General features: G+C 45.6%; 1 protein-coding gene across 1 annotated transcript in view; it reads left to right on the top strand.

Moving 5' to 3' along the window:
- The first annotated feature begins 1060 nt into the window (after positions 1 to 1060).
- Positions 1061 to 16599, top strand: part of brinp2 (BMP/retinoic acid inducible neural specific 2) — a 30391-nt gene continuing 14852 nt past the window's right edge. Inside the window, 1 exon segment of the mRNA XM_089008218.1 lies at positions 1061 to 2033. The gene's annotated coding sequence lies outside the window, so the exon portion shown is untranslated.

Below are 16599 nucleotides of genomic sequence, written 5' to 3'. Positions count from 1 at the left end.
TGGACGGAGTGCAAAATGGCCACTGATCCATTCGATCGCAAAATCAATCAGGCCCAAATCAAATCAAGCACAGCACTAATCAATCATCTCACTCACGCCGCAAAAGAAATGGTTGAAATCAAGGACATCTTTGATGGTCCCGCACGTCACAATCACGTTGAAACTTTGACAAATGTTTCCAGGCATTTTTCTCCACCTGCTCCTGCTAGCCAGTGCGCCGCAAAGATATTAGCCCACATCTCGCCAAGTCATTTGCTCTCTTGCGAGGGCCATTCCTTCTTTGCCTCCCTCCCTCCCTCCCTCCCTCCCTCCGGCCCGGAGTGGCGGCGTATTCCACTCACGCACGCACGCACGCACGCCGCCATCTCCCGCCTCTCTGCAGCTACTTACTTATTCATCACAGGTTAGCCGGCGAGGAGCTTGCTTCCTTGACACAAAGGCCATTTTAGCAAGGGAGGAGGCGGGACGGACGGACGGACGGAAGGCCCGATGTCCTCTGCTCTGTCTCAGAGGACGTTGGGGGTCAGAATTGGCTTTGGCCCCCAGTCCGAGTGTGGCTCCATTCCACACATTTGTCCAAAGCAAAATTGTGATCAATCAAAAACTGCTTGAAATGCTTGCATTTCAAAAGATCCACCGGAGATGTCTATTCGCTATCTATTAGCTCTAGCTCCAGCTAGGTCTCTATTAGCTATCAATTAGCGCTACTTGACTATCTATTAGATCTAGTTCTAGCTACCTATCTATTAGCTATCTATCTCGCTTTCTGTCTATTTCAGTTACTTCCGGGTTGAGAAAATGATGAAATATATATATATATATATATATATATATATATATATATATATATATATATATATATATATATATATATATATATATATATATATATTAGACAGGTGGACAAATGTTATCACATGATGCTGTTATTATTATTCAATGATTCTGTTTTTTACCAATTGGTATGATAACATTATTAATATGAAAAGCAAATGAGTGACAGCTGATCATCAGAGCAGAGTAACCACAGGGAAAGTGAAAGATAGCATCCACTAACTAAAAAAAATATTTGATTGTGTATTTTTTTTACATGAGAAATTCGTTTTTCCACATAATTTTACGTCTCAGGGTTCAGCCGCCTTCAGCCTGCTTTTTTGTTGTTTTGCCCGCACTGTCTTGCTCTATTAGTCAGCGACCCTCCCTGTCCCCCTGTCTCCTGTCCTCCATTCTTGTCCGTCCGTCTCGTGTCCTTTTTGGCTTTTTGGACAGGCGCTTTGGGGCTCCGTTGCCGCGGCCTTCCTCTCCTTTCCCGCGTCGGCGATTTCTAACCAATGGTCGTTCGCAGTGGGCGTGGCTTCACCCCAGAGAGACGGGGCGTTTGAGGGGAGAGAGAGAGACAACCGGAGGCGGGCGGGCGGCGGAGCAGCGGCGAGAAACGGCCGCAGCGGCAAATTGGGCGCACGGTCACGGACCGACGCTTGGCGACGACGGCTCCGCGACCAATCGGTCCCCCGCCCCCGAGTCGACAGCGGCGTGAACGGCGGGCGGCCGGTGAGCAGGTGCTCCCCGTCGCGAGCACCTGCGGGCGGGCGGGCGTCGCGATGCCAAGGCGAGGAGCCGAGCGGCTCCGAACCGCGACGTGAGGCGCGACCGACGCCGCCGCCGAGACGAAGCAAACTTTCCAGGCACGTCAACTTGTGCCCCGTCGCCAAGAAGGAAATGGCCGGAATGTGACGACCTCCGTCCGCTAACTCCACGCGACAAGGGGGCTTGTTTGAAAGCCTGCCGCCTCTCCTTTTCACCGCCATGACTGGATATGTACGACTGGCCTTTTCGTCCCGGGGGGCACGAGGCGAGTGAGTGCGGAGCGGCAGACAAAGAATCTTTGGACGACGTCGCGGGGGAGAAGGGCCGAGCCGAGTCGGTGGCGTCTCCGAATTGTTTCGGTCCCCCTCCCGAGCCGAGCGGGACACGCCTCATCGGGACGCGCCGCGGGAGGACCCGCCGCGGGGGGACCCGCGTTCACCACCTCGGTGAGTTTTACCTCAACCCCGGGGACGTTTTTTCCGCACCGCGCGTCGAAGCGTTGCCCTCCCCCCGCCGCCCCGTCACGAAGCATCCGGCACCGGCCCACTTGCGAAGGGTGTGTCGGATGTCGACGTCGGTGCCCGCGATAGCACCGACGCCGGCCGCCGGAAGCCTCCCCCGATCGGGCACGCGAGCCCCCGTTTCCCGGTCGCTTCCCCTCCATTTGGCCCCAATTCGGTTGAATAATCATCATCATACATTTAATTTCCAAGTGCCTTTCAAAACACCCAAGGACACTTTAAAATCAAAAAAACAATACACAAACAATAGACCCATAATCAAAATGATGAATAATAATCTAGCTGATTGAACTAGACCGTGAATGCAATTTTAAACAGATGGCTTTTGAGGTGGCATTTGAAAGTAGGAAGGGAGTCAATATGACAATGTTGGGTGGGTGAAAGTGAATTCCAGAGTTTGGGATCGGAGCGGCTGAAAGCTCTGCACCCCATCATGGTGAGACGGGCAGAAGGCACATAGAGGTGAAGGGAGGACGAGGATCTGAGGGAATGGAGATTCGAAGCAGGTCGGACAGAGGTTTTGATCTGTTCGCAGCTGGCCTCACGCACCCGCACGGCGTGTTCTGGAAGCGGGCGGCGTATTTGCCGCGTCGGTTTCATCCATGTTGCTTCTCCCGAGGCGTCCTTGCTCTCTCCGCTCGCCTTCAAAAAACATCAGGCCATGTCCGTTTGTCACTCTGACCCCTTTCCATTTCTTGCAAGAAGGATGATTCTTTGGTCAAGATTTTACCAAACCTCAAACATCAATCACATTTTTGCAACATCAAATATGGAGGTGGCAGAGAAAGCTAAAAATACACAAAGATATGAGTCATCAGGTGCCCAACTGTCAATAATCCATCTGGGGTCAACTGTCGTCTTCAGTTGTAGTTTCGCTAATCACCACTAGATGGTGGAAATGCCTTGAGTTGCGTTTGCCCTCGGTCTTACACTGCCTTTTATTACAACATCAGAATCAGAATGAGAATCATCTTTATTGCCAAGTATGTCGAACACATCAGGAATTTGTCTCCGCTAGAACACGCTGCACTAGTGTCATCCCAAAACACTTCTAATTGGGTTAGAGAGTTAATGGCGACCGACGGGGGGAAGAAGCTGTTTCAATGTCTGCAGGATTTGGTGCGCATGGGGAGTCGCTGGAAAGGTGGTGGGCAGGGTGCGGAGGGTCCAGTAGATCGTGAATAGATCGTGTGTGTGTGTGTGTGTGTGTGTGTGTGTGTGTGTGTGTGTGTGTGTGTGTGTGTGTGTGTGTGTGTGTGTAAAATCTACATCCACACACACACACACACACTGCAACAGGAGGTAAAATAGCAAAGTGGCGCAGAGGGACATCAATCCCTCCCTCAATTGGTGCAGCTGCAGCTTGAAGCCGCGTTGAACGCTATCAATCGGCGTGGCCGCAGGCGGCACAAAATGAGCTGGAGGCGGCGGCCGCAACACGGGAAATACCCTGCCTCCTTCTCAATCGCTTTTTTTATGATCTTCTTTGCGCAATACGTCTGTGTAAGCTCTCAGTGGTACAGGAGTGGTCCATTGATGAAAAGGTTTCTTCAGCCGTCATCTGGACTTTCTATATATATATCCCTACTGTGTGTATATATATATATATATATCTATAGGGCAGGGCCGATACTACCAGTAAGATTTGAGTTAGCTGAAGAAGCCTCTTGGATAGGAGGCGAAAGGTCCGACACCTTGAAAGAAGTCCAGATGACGGCCGAAGAAAGCTTTTCATGGGTTGATTGCGTTTTGGCGAGCTCTCCCGCATGTCGCATCCAAACATCGGCTTTGACGCGTCGCGGTGGAGAAATGGTCCTTTCTGACCGCGGGTGTCGTTTTCCAAGGTTTTGGGGCTCATGAGCGCAGCGCCAAAGCCTCCGCCGGCCGGCAACTCTGTCTTTTTGTGGCTACGAGGTGGTTGATTTGCCTTTGCGAGCTTCGGGCGCACCGTCTGCCAGGCCAAGATTAGGCCATCAGAAATGCGATGAACCCACTTTGCCAAATGTCTTCTTGAGCATCTGAATGGAATTCACAAGTCCTTTTCCTCCTTGTTTGGGGGCTAAATCCCACTTTGGCGTGTGATGTTTTCTCCACCCCCCACCCCCACTTTTTTTTCCTTTGCCTTATCTGAAGCGAGGGTCCTCTTGGAGTCGACAACCGTCTTATTGCGCTCACGGGCAGGACGCAGCAGATTAGTCCAATTAAATAAAGCTGCGGAAGGAAAAGGGGCTCAGTTGAGACTCATCCTTAAGCCTCCGTTCTGTTGCTCTAAAGAATCTGCTGGGGGGGGGGGTGCTAGCTTGTTAGCTTGTTGGGCAAATGGATCAACGCAGCGCAGAAACAGGCTCGGGCAATGTTTCCCCTCATGACACACATTCAAAGCAAACAACTTAACGGTGGAAAAGTCTATTTGTTTTTTTTTTTGGGGAGGACGCCAACTTTTGAGGATTCTTTTTCTTCTTCTTCTTCTTCATCCTTTTTGTCCTCAGTGACCAGGATATAGCCATGCAAAAAAGGTTGTTGATTTTGAAAGTTGGGCGTTGATGTGAAATGCGCTAAGACGGCAAGGTCACCCAGATTGTTCTCAGCCCCGAGGCCTTGGAGGCTTCCCACTGTGCCGTTTCACAAACGGCACAGTGGGCTAGATAGCTAGCCAGACAGATAGCTGTTGTGCGATATTACACAACTTAGCACAATATTTGGTGTCATTTGAAGGCGTATTCAGTAGAAAAGAGTGTTTTAGGGGGACCCGGAAACGGATTATTCTCATTTTGAATGGTTTCTGATGGGAAATAAATGTTTGTCAGGCGCCTTTCTGGCAAGCAATGACTGTAATTCATGCCAAGAAAGGCATTTGGTGCACACGCGCAGGCCTCGGGCAGCCTGTTTTGATGTTGTGACGCTGACGGGCCAGCCACTTGCAAAGCGGGCGTTTATTGGCGCTAAAGCATTCTTGACTTGCAAGCGGGGCTAAATTGCAAGTCTTGCTCTATTTGCGGCGGACGCTTGGTCGGCAGCGTTGCCCCGGAAACGCTCCCCGATGAGACAGCCGCCCCTGGAAGGGACTCTTCCAATCAATTCTTCTCCGATTGGCCATGAGATCACTTCAATATTCGACAGCCTGACTCCACTTTCCATATTTGGGTGAGAGAATAAAATCGGAGTCCAAAATGACTCATTGATGACATGAGCGCAACCATTTTCTAAAATGGCGATTTTCGCTTTTGTTTTTTTTTCTAAAATGAGAATTTTCAGATCTTTTTTGTATTTTCTAAAAATGTCAATTTTCTAAAATGGCGATTTTCAGAATTAAAAAAAAATGTAAAATGGTCATTATAGTCATTATTTTTTTAATAAAATGGCGATTTTCAGAATTATTTTTTCCTAAAATGGCGATTTTCAGAATAAAACAATTCTAAAATGCCAATTTCCAGAATTTTGTATTTTTTTGCTAAAATGGCAATTTTCAATTTTTTTTTTCTGAAATGGTGACTTTCGGCATTAAATTTTTCTTTCTAAAATGGCAATTTTTGAAATTATAATTTTTTTAAATGGTGATTTTCTGAATTATTTTTTATTTATTTTCAGAATTAAATTTCTAACATGCCAATTTCCAGATTTGTGTATTTTTGTCTAAAATGGCGATTTTCATAATTTTTTTTCCTATTCCATCAAGCCATCAGCGACCATCACAAAGGTCAATAAAGCGACTTTATTATACCGTTCAGTTTATTTCTTTCATTACAATACCATAGCACATTTATTATACATAAAATACTATTTTGTGTCGTTTTAAGGCTTAGAAAATGATGTTTTATTGGGACCTGGGAACGGATTATTCTCATTTTAATGGTTTCCTATGGGAAATTAATTTTTGGGATGCAAATTTTTGGCCTTACACACTGTCTGGTAAGCAATTAAGTTTGTAAGCCAAGGTATCACTGTATTGTCTTTGTCATTGACCCCGTCCGTCCGTCCGTCCGTCCGTGCTTTGTTTGTTGAGAAAGGATCAACAGGTTGACTGTGGACCGAAGCAATCCAAAGGGGTTGTCGAATGGCGCGTTGGTCCATCCACCCAGATTCTGAAAGCAAGCGAGCGAGCGAGCGCTCGGGAGGACGGACTAAATATAATTAGTTGTAATTTGAGCAAAGCTTCATAAATGTGAAGAGCTGCCATTACCGCCACCGTGAGCGTGAAACGCGCGTATGCGCGTTTCACGCTTGCTTTGCTCATGGGATCCGTCCAAAAGCATCATGGAGTGAGTGCTCGCCAAGGCCAAGATACAAGAGACAGTCTGCCTTTTAGCCATCCTCAAATGGACCAGCCTTTCAACTCCTCGCACGTTGGCTTTTCGCTTTCGGTGCGCGCAACTCACTTGAACGACGGACGGACGGACGGTCGGTCGGGGCGTCACCACGCAGCGCTTTGTCTTCGCTTCATCATTTTCATTTTCAGCCTTTCAAATCCTTCTTTTTTGTACTTTTACTGTCGCTGAATAGGACAAGATCTCTTTTCATGCTCGGCGCAAAGGACGATGAGGAGAAAAGGGTGGTTTGCGTCATTGTGGGTGTGAACACGGATGACATGATACGTTTCCAATGGGACCGCCTCCAGTCATTAAAATCAATGTGCCCTCTTCATGTCTCATTTCCCTCTTTCTCTCCGTCTGTCTGTCTAGCTAGCTACAAATCATTCTAGATAGCTAGCTACACTTCTATCTAGCTAGCTACATATCCTTCTATATAGCCAGCTACAAATCTATAGAGCAAGCTACATATCCTTCTATCTCTCTAGCTACAAATCTATCTAGCTAGCTACATATCTCGCTAGCTACAAATCTATCTAGCTAGCTACAAATCCATCTAGCTCGCTACAGATCCTTCTATCTGTCTAGCGAGCTACTAATCGATGTCACTAGCTACATGTCCTATCTATCGCTCTAGCTAGCTACAAATCTATCTATCTAGCTAGCTACATATCTTTCTAGCTCGCTAACTACATATCTTTCGATCTATCTAATTTTAATTTCAAATTTCGGCATGCACCAGTGTAAGAATGACATTGTAGTCATTGTCGTTGTAAGCGCCTCTTCTTTCTCCATAATATGACTTGTGGAAAGATGAAGCCGAGGCAGAAGATGAATAGGATTCACAGCAAATGATGTTGCGTCCTTACCGGGATGCCGAAAGATTGAGAAATAGCCCCTGGATACAAATTTAGAGAAAGTGAGTGTTGCGAAAAAAGATGAGCCCAAAGCGGCGGATGAAAGGGAATCCAAAGCGTGTGAGTGGCTGCAAGCTGCTATCTGGCAGATCCTGATCCAATCATTTCAAGCTTTCTTCGTGATCCCCGCCGGCCCGGCCCGGCCCAGCCCCCCAATACACGTACAGTAGATACTTGTTTTTCCATTTCAACATATGCAGCTAACATCCAGTGGCTTCCGTTCCGGCAAACGGTCGTAAGTGGAAATCCATTCAAAATGGCCGATGTGACATTTACACGACAGGATAGTAGAAGATGTCGTTAAACATACAGGTAACATCCAAATTACAACCGGCTTCCATTCCAAGTGTTATACTTACCGTTTAGTGTCGTTTTATCATTTTATATTTCGTATCATCGATATACGTATATATATATTGTATATTTATATTTGATATCGTGGGTTAAATAAAACAGAATACAGCAACATTACAGAGTTAATACACCATATAATGACCAATACAAAATTAATAAGCATGTTCAAAAAGTACAAAAATGCCAAATGGCTCTCCCTGCTAGCGGCCAGAAGAGGTCACCCGACACACACGCTCGTACTCAGGCGGACGCCGAAGGAAAAAGGCAGTATTACAGGAGATGCTATCCGCAGTGTATAACTACTGTATTGAGTGTAGTCACGCAGTAGATTGCTGTGTGAGTGTGTGACAGGCTGGCTGGCCAAAATTGTAGTACGCTTGGCGTAGAAAAAAAAAAAAAGGGTCTGGCGGTCATGGTCGTAACTGGCACCGGTTGTAACTCGGATGTTACCTGTCGTTCAATGTACTGGAGGGTTTGCGGCATGACTGGAAAAAAGATTTCCAGCGAGTGTGGCTGCCTGCACTAAATTGCGAGTCAAATGGCAGGAGAGGAGAAGCCATTCATCTTGGCTAACGTTGCTATCTGACGGCGGAAAGCAATTACAGCCCAAATCGTTCAACATGCAACTTTTAATTGCGCAACTTTTTGCCCAATTCCCAGGTGGCCATTTGTCCCCCGTCTCGCTCCGAGATTTCGCCGCGATTTCAGGGGCTGGAGAGGGGGGGGGGGTGGACAGAGGGCGTCGTCAGGGCAGGATCACCGTTGGCTAAACCTGGTTGGTCCTCGGGGCTTTGTTGAATGAAACATGTCGCGGCACCTTTTGCTTGTGGTTGAACGCTGAGATCCAAGACTCGGCAGCTCTGAATCTGTGGCGCTCAGGAAGTAGCTCCCAATTTCGTCAAGGAGTGGTGAAGGACATTTGAAGGACCAGACCATTCCAATCCTCTTTAGGGATTGGAGCTTTTTTATATTTCAGACACATTGCCATGCAAAATGTCTCCCAAAAATGTCTCCCAATTCTATTCGCTAGCTAATAGCTATTGATTTGCTAAGTATTAGCTATCTAGTCGCTACGTATTAGCTATCTACGATATCTGCGATTGGCTGGCAAGCAATTCAGGGTGTCCCCCCCCTCGTGCCCGAAGACAGCTGAGATAGGCTCCAGCACCCCCCCGCGACCCTAATGAGGAATAAGCGCTACGGAAATATTAGCAATCTATTCGCTAGATATTAGCTATCTATTCGCTAGCTATTTGCTATCTATTCACTAGCTATTAGCTATCTATTCACGAGCTATTAGCTATCTATTCGCTAGGTATTAGCTATCTATTCGCTATGTATTAGCTATCTATTGACTCAATATTCGCTAGCTATTAGCTATCTATTCACTCGCTATTAGCTATCTATTCGCTAGCTAGCTAGCTTGCTTGCTATCTATTTTAGTGATTCCGGGTTGAATGAACGCTGGCGCATGTGGCTGCCGTTGCTTGGATTATTTGCATTTGAATGGTTTCCTATGGGAAATTAATGTTTGGGATACACTCTTTTCGCCTTCCACGCTCTGTCTGGGAACCAATTAAGTTTGTAAGCCAAGGTATGACTGTAACTTATCTGCCTTTGGCGTCACAAACGATTGAAAACATTCTCGTTTGCGTTTGGATGAGATTCGCCGCCGAACCTTTCGGCGTCGCCCTGGAAGAGCCGAAGCGAAGCCAGGCAAATTGATTCCCGGGCGGCGGCAAAACAGATATTGATTGCGTCAAACATCAGAAGAGGTGCTCGAAAAGGAAGCGCGAGCAGATGGCAAAATGGCTTCGGCGGCGGCAAAGTGGAGACGCTCGCAATTTCATTTGTTGGAAAAAAAAAAAAGAACAAGGTGTCATCTTGAGATATCGTCTGCTAATATTGCCTTTTTTTTCTCATGCATTTCAGAGAAGCGCATGAGCGTTGCGCAAAGAACAATACAAAATGGCCACCAATTGAAAATCTTGGTTTTTGTTGTCGTTTTTAACTCATTGACTGCCATTCCCGAATGTATTCGGGAATTGAAAAGCACGCCGTGGATCCCCATTCCCAAATTTATTCAGGTTTTGCTTTTTTCTTGCGTAGGGGTGTGTTTCAAGCGTCGGTCAGACCTCTAGCAATGTTTTTTGCCTTCCACGAGGGGGCAGCATTTGACTTTTGTACAGTCGCCTCCATTTCAAGCTCAGATAACTCAAGACCTATATAACTTGGGAATTAAGAAGAGAGATGAGGGTTTCTTACACCATATTGCATGTTTATAATCATCATCATCATCATACATTTCATTTCTAAGCGTCTTTCAAAACTCATCACTCATTGTGGCGCTCCGCGTGTATCCCGAAAAATTGTTTGTATGCCAAGGTAAAATTTTCATAAATTTGACGTTCGTAAACCGAAAAGTTTGTAAGCCAAAGGGTTCGTAAACCGAGGTATCACAGTACCTAATTGCGCCCGTTGATGGCAGCACTTTGTAGACGCCGCCCAATGTCTTTGTTCCTCATGGACGGCAGACACGGGCCACCGTTGGCCCCCGGGCCGCACTTTGTACACCTTAGCGTACGACTTTTCTTGGTTGTGAGGTGAAAGTCTGCCCTTGTTTGTCTTTCTTTCTTTGTGTAAATGTTGAGAAGAGATCCTCCCAATCCATTTTTTTTTTTCCAATCTGATGGCGGCTCGCTTGGCGCCCACTTCGGCGCTAGTCGAGCGGAATGGAACGGCGTGTAGGCGCAGCCACTTGAACAGTCGCGCCACTCTGGGAAAATGAGTCATAAATGGCTTTAGCAATTGTAAACAGCCGCCGAGAATGTACGATGTTTGGATTAGACGAGAGTCAGCTCCCCCTTTTGCGCTCAAAGCTTCCCAAATGAGAGAACGGGGCCATCGTCAAGGTGATTATTTGACGCTCAGATTTGCTAAGACAGAAAAACAACTTGAGAAAACGTGTTAGGTGACGCGGGTCGACAAACTGGCAATAACGGTTGCGTCGTGCGCGCCGTTGTCGCCACCCCTGCGCTTGTCGCAAAGACATTAGTTTGGAAAAAGAGAAGGAGATAAGGCGGGTGGTGACAAAAAGGCCTCCGAGTGTACAATTGCGCTCCACTTGAAGCAACTACCATTTATTTTTTCTCATCGCGCTTTGCGCTCCGCTGCTGACGTCCCAAATTTTAAATGAACGTTATGACGTTTTATTCCAGCAACTTTGTTTTCAAAATACGATGATACCTCGCCTTACAAACGCTTTAGCTCACGAACATTTCGCCTTACGAAAACGCCCCCCCCTCCTCTGTTTGAGTGCAGATGTGGTTTGTTATCAAGTGTAGTACTTTTGCTATTATGGAACCAAAAAAGCCCCCAACGTGGGGTAATGTTAAGCCAAAGACGACACCAAATAAAATGACGGTTGAGCAGAAGAAGGAGATCATCGAAAAACACGAACGAGGTGTGCGTTTGTGTGACTTTGTGGCTAAGGGTGCTTCCGTGTTGTCTAAGCAACGGTCTCAGGCAATAGAAAAGCTTGGAAAACTTCTGTTGATTTGGATGAACGAAAAGCAGCTGGCAGGGGACACTCTGAGTAAGGGTATTATCGCCCAGAAAGCACAGCAACTTCACTCGGATATCATCAAGAGGCAACTACGTCAACGACCATCACAAAGGTCAATAAAATGCCTTGATTACACAGTACAGTTTATTTCTTTCATTACAATAAAATTGTACATTTATTATACATGAAATAAGGTATATTGTTTGTCGTTTTAAGGCTTATTGAGTAGAAAATGATGTTTTATGGGGACCTGGGAACCGATTATTCTGATTTTAATGGCTTATTATGGGAAATAAATGTTTGGCAGACGAACTTCTTGCCTTACACACACTTTCTGGGAACCATTTAAGTTCATGAGCTGAGGTATGACTGTATATTCTCGATTACCCCCCCCCCCCCCCCCCCCACACACACACACACACACACTTTTTTTTATTATGACCTGCAATGTATGGCAGCCTCGCCTCTTCTGGTCTTTGTGCGCGTTATCAGCGGCAATAAAATCATAAAACAGATGAGACGGAGGGGATAACAGTACACATATTTCATTTCGGCGCAGAGCTGAAAAAAATAAGCTGGAAGATTGCATTTTTGTTTTGGTGGGCATGATATGCCGTAAACGCGAGTCTGTTTAATAAAAGGGAGGCGGAGGCCAGAAAAAACAAGTGGGACAATAACAAAAAAAATCAAATAAAGAAATAAAAGCTTGCACGTCCGCCGTCGTCGCCGAACGACTGCTTCAATCGGTAAAATAGTTTAAAACTCCTTTTAAAAAGTTGTTTTTTTAGATTTGAAACGGATTTAAAAATGTTACATTGATTAGAATGGAAAAGGATGTTTTCTTTCTGGAACGGATTATGGTTGAAAAGCGAGGTATCACTGTACTTCAAAATATTTTTTTTCATGGAGAAAATAATTTACCTTAGTATACTTAAAAAAATACTCAGATTGAAATCACTCTCAAATGCAAGAATGCTTTATATTTATATTCTTTGTTTTATTTTTTTATATTTTTGGGTTTTTTTTTCCGGTCAAAAATGTTTTATTGATTTCTAATATTAATCAGGCGTGTGTTAAAAGTTTCCTCTCTTCACTTCTTTTAATTTATCTAGCTATCTGTCTGGCTATCTAGCTAGCTATCTAGCGATATAGCTGGCTACCTTGCTCGCTAGCGATTTACTATCTATTAGCTAAGTAGCTAGCTATTAGCTATCTAGCGATTTAGGTACCGCGGAGCTATCGCTATCTAGCTGACTGGCTATCTAGCTAGGTATCTGTTGGCTAACGATTGGCCAGCTAGCTGGCTTTCTATCTATTTGAGTTACTGTACGTCAGCTGATACATTTAGAAAAAACAAAGGCAAATATGACGGAGGCGCCACGTGGGCCAAAGCTGGCTGAACGTCAACTGAAGCGTGTTTGAATCCGAGCGGTTTTGTCTCGAGAGCCGTCGCTCTCTTTTGTTCCTCGTGTCTTCTTGCTGAAGACGGATGGACGGATGGACGGATGGGATGACTTTGCTTTTTATCGCACTCCTCAAGAACACATTTGATGCCGGAGACTCGTTTTTATGATGATGAAGGAGGACAATTAGACCTACATCATTTGCTTTCTCTGCCTCTGACGGCGATCCAACAACAGGCTATCTATCTATATATATATATATATATATATATATATATATATATATATATATATATATATATATATATATATATATATATATATATATAGTAAAGTCTCGTTATATCGATATTCAAGGGAGTCGGAAAAAATATCGATATAACCGGGACTATCGATATATCCGATATCGATATAACGAGACTTTACTGTATGTTCTTTTCCCTTTTGGGCTTTTCCCTTCAAGGTGTCGCCACAGCGAGTCAGTGTCCATCTTCAGAGGTTTGATTTGCATGTTTGTTTTGGCATATATAGGTATATTTAGGTCTGAATAGGTTTGGGATATGAAGCAGCCGTGTCGATTCCCCCCCCGCCCTGCCCCCGTTTTGAGCACGCCGCTGACAGGTTGTGGATTATGATCAGCAGGAAAGCTGTTTACGTCGGTAGTGTATTGATGGCCGTTAATTGAGCATATGGCTGTTTGTTTGTCCGACTGGAAAGCGGCCAAAGACCGGCGTCAATAAGTCCGCCGCAGCGCACGTGCGTTCAATATGTCCTCGCAATTTCCAGCCACAGCCCATCTGTGCGAGGCACGCCCCCCCCCTCCCCTCCCCCGGCCGCCATTAGGCTGCGCTCTGGGAGCGCTGGCTGGCTCGCTAGTTCCTTTCGACGCGTGTTTCTGCTAATTTTTTAATGGCAAACAGGTTTCAAAAATTGGGCTGCAGATGGAACGACTAAAAGCGGCGTTCACGTTGCTCACCGGATGTTGTTGAGATTTATCATCTGATTGCATATCAGGCCTCTGATTGGACGAGAACCGTCGCGGTGTTTAATTGCATTGATTGCGCGTGCGTTTGGTGCTTAATGTTCTCAATCACGCCAACCCGAGACGCTCTCGCCGTCCGTCAAGTATGCGTAAATAATGCAGGCGCTAACGCGAAATGTCAGAGCTAAAAATTGCCGCCATTGTCTTGCTGGGATTCACTGCATATTTGATGTCTTTTATAATTAGCGCGAGCGTCTCGGGGGAGCGGAAGAAGCAGAATTAGGCCTGGCACTTCCGCCTTTCACTTATTCCTCCAACCATTTAATGACCTTCATTTGAAAGGCAAATGGGCTCCTCGGCAGGCTCGCAAGCGCAAAGAGCTCAGCGTGCGAGCGAGAGTCATCGGTAAAAAAGGACAAACGCCACCACCGACCGACATCCCGATTGGTTTTTTTTTTTTTTTTTTTTTTTCATTTTAAATCACTAACGTTCACAGCAAGAAGCCAAGTGGTGCCAAATCCAAGTGTCAGCATTTAAAAAACACATGCAAAGCCAGCAACAATAAGAAACAATGAGGACGAGAAATCAAGTTGAAGCCAAATAAAATGTTGTAAAAAGCAGCATTTTGAAATGACTGCAAAGAAAAAAAGGCTTTTCCATCGGTCTCCTTCCACTTTTGATTGACTGACTTTCCTCCGTTTGACTTGGGAGCCGGCCTGCAAGGTTGTTCCTTGTTAAAATTCATTGGGAAAAAAATCAAAAAGGCACCCTTTGACTGCGGGTTGCTTTTATATGAAGACCGAAACACAAAGTGATTTTAGTACCTTGCTTTCCAAAAAAGAATCCAACAAGTAAATGCTTGAGTGCTGGTTTACACGGCCGAACGCTGTCAAAAAGAAGTCAAGCTCACCGAGTCCGCCAACAATTGTGATGACACTCCCCTCCTCTCACTCCTCCAACAAACAGTGACCCCGACGTGATATCAGACTGAGGTTTCAGTTCACATTTGACAATCAATCCGGCCGGCAATTACGTCGGACGTCAGCCATAAAACATCCACGAGTGGCCACAAAGTCGTTTTCACGCGTGCGCGCGCAATGCAAAGCGTCCCAAAATGACTTGGAGGCTATTCATCAAACTCAGGCTCACCGGGCCACAAATTGCACATTCAAAGTCTTGTGGAGGCAAATGCCATTTTGGGTCGGGCTTCAAGTGTGCCGACTTTGGTCCTAGATTTCAAAAGAAGATTGGAGGCTTTGCCTGCAAATTCCCGCTGGCCTTTTAGTTCCGTGCCCACTCAGGAGAACCGATAACCGGGCCAGATTAGAGCCCGGCGTCCGACTCAGGCGCACCGCGTTCAGAGAGATCGGCGGCGAGATTACAGAGTGTCAGTGGGCAAGTTTGCTACGACGCTAAGTGGAAAAAAAAAGGAGCGAAAATGCGCCGGCTGCATTTTCAATGGATTCCAAATGCTATTTGGACCAGAATCATTTTTTTTGCTTGCTTCAAGATAAGGACGAAAAAAAAAAACATTTCCCCCCTACTAAATCACAATTTAGTCAAACAAAAAAAGTGATAGTGATATCTCGGTTTACGAAACTTAATTGGTTCCCAGAAAGTGTGTCTAAGGCAAAAAGGTTGTCTTCCAAACAGTTATTTCCCATAAGAAACCATCATAAATGAGAATAATCTGTTCCCAGGTCCCTGTAAAACATTATTTTTTTTTACCAAATAAATCTTAAAAGTCCACAAAATAGACCTTATTTTATGGATAATCAATGTGCTATTGGATTGTAATTAAATAAATAAACTGTACTATGTATTAAAGTCCTTTTATTGACCTTTGTGATGGTCGCTGATGTAGTTGCCTCTTGACGATATCCGAGTGAAGTTGCCGTTGCTTTCTTGCCAATAATACCCTCACTCACACGGTCCCTTGCTAGCTGTTTTTCGTTCATCCAAATCAACAGAAGTTTTTCAACCTCTTCTATTGCCTGAGACCATTGCTTAGACAACACAGAAAAACCCTTAGCCACTTGTAGCAAATTAGCGTACTGGGACGCTACGTCACACAAACGTCATCTGCAGCTTCTGCACGACCATCGTTTTCGTTTGTGTCGTCTTTGGCTTAACACTAGCGTGCGGTGGGGTCTTTTTCGCTCCCATAATAGCAAAAGTACTCCACTCGATAACGAACCACGTCTACACTCAAAGGAAGCGGCTGTGGAAAACTAGTTCGGCAGCCACCGCGCCGCCGTCTGGTTCGGTTCGTCCGCCGAAAACTAGTTCATCAGCCAAGATGATATTCTTTTGAATTTAATGTTCGTAAGGCGAACTTTTCGCCTTACGAACGGAGGGCGCTATCAAGACTATGGCGCGACACCGAGGCGGCATTCTGCCAAAACAATTCCTTGCTTTTATCAGTGGCTCCAAGAATAAACTTGGTTCACTCTGTAGCATCAGAAGGTTCTACAGGCTAAAGTAAACATGGCGGAAGACGCTCCTGGTGACAATATTTTCATGACATTTGATTGAGAAAAGAAGAATACCATGGCAGAGGCTTAACCAAGCCAATTAAAATCCGAACTAATCCTTCATTGAGCGCCCGCGTCAACGTTTTGACCCGCGGGCCGTCCCCGCGACAGCCACCCGATCCCGTCTGGCCCTAAAACCTCTGGGTTGAATCGGCGCAGCGAGCAAAAAAAAAAAAGAAACAATCAATCAATGGTCGCGAAACACCTTGCGTATTTAGTTTTTCATGTCAAGGTATGCACGCATCCGCCAGAAATGAAGGTGCTAATTTGTTTGGGAGCTAAAGAGGGAATACTTAAAAGCCCATTTTGTTTGAAGCGTCCTCTCCGCCCGCTTTGCATATCCCGCCTGATAGGCTCATTTGTCTCCACGGACTTTATCCCAGTCAGCGCTAGCTACTTTTTAGTCATTAACGGTGAGCTTAACGGCAA

The sequence above is a fragment of the Hippocampus bargibanti genome, linkage group LG11 (assembly GCF_051943395.1).
Source record: "Hippocampus bargibanti isolate YZ-2025 linkage group LG11, ASM5194339v1, whole genome shotgun sequence".
Lineage (NCBI taxonomy): Eukaryota > Metazoa > Chordata > Actinopteri > Syngnathiformes > Syngnathidae > Hippocampus > Hippocampus bargibanti.
This window is presented reverse-complemented; position numbering and strand designations above follow the sequence as displayed.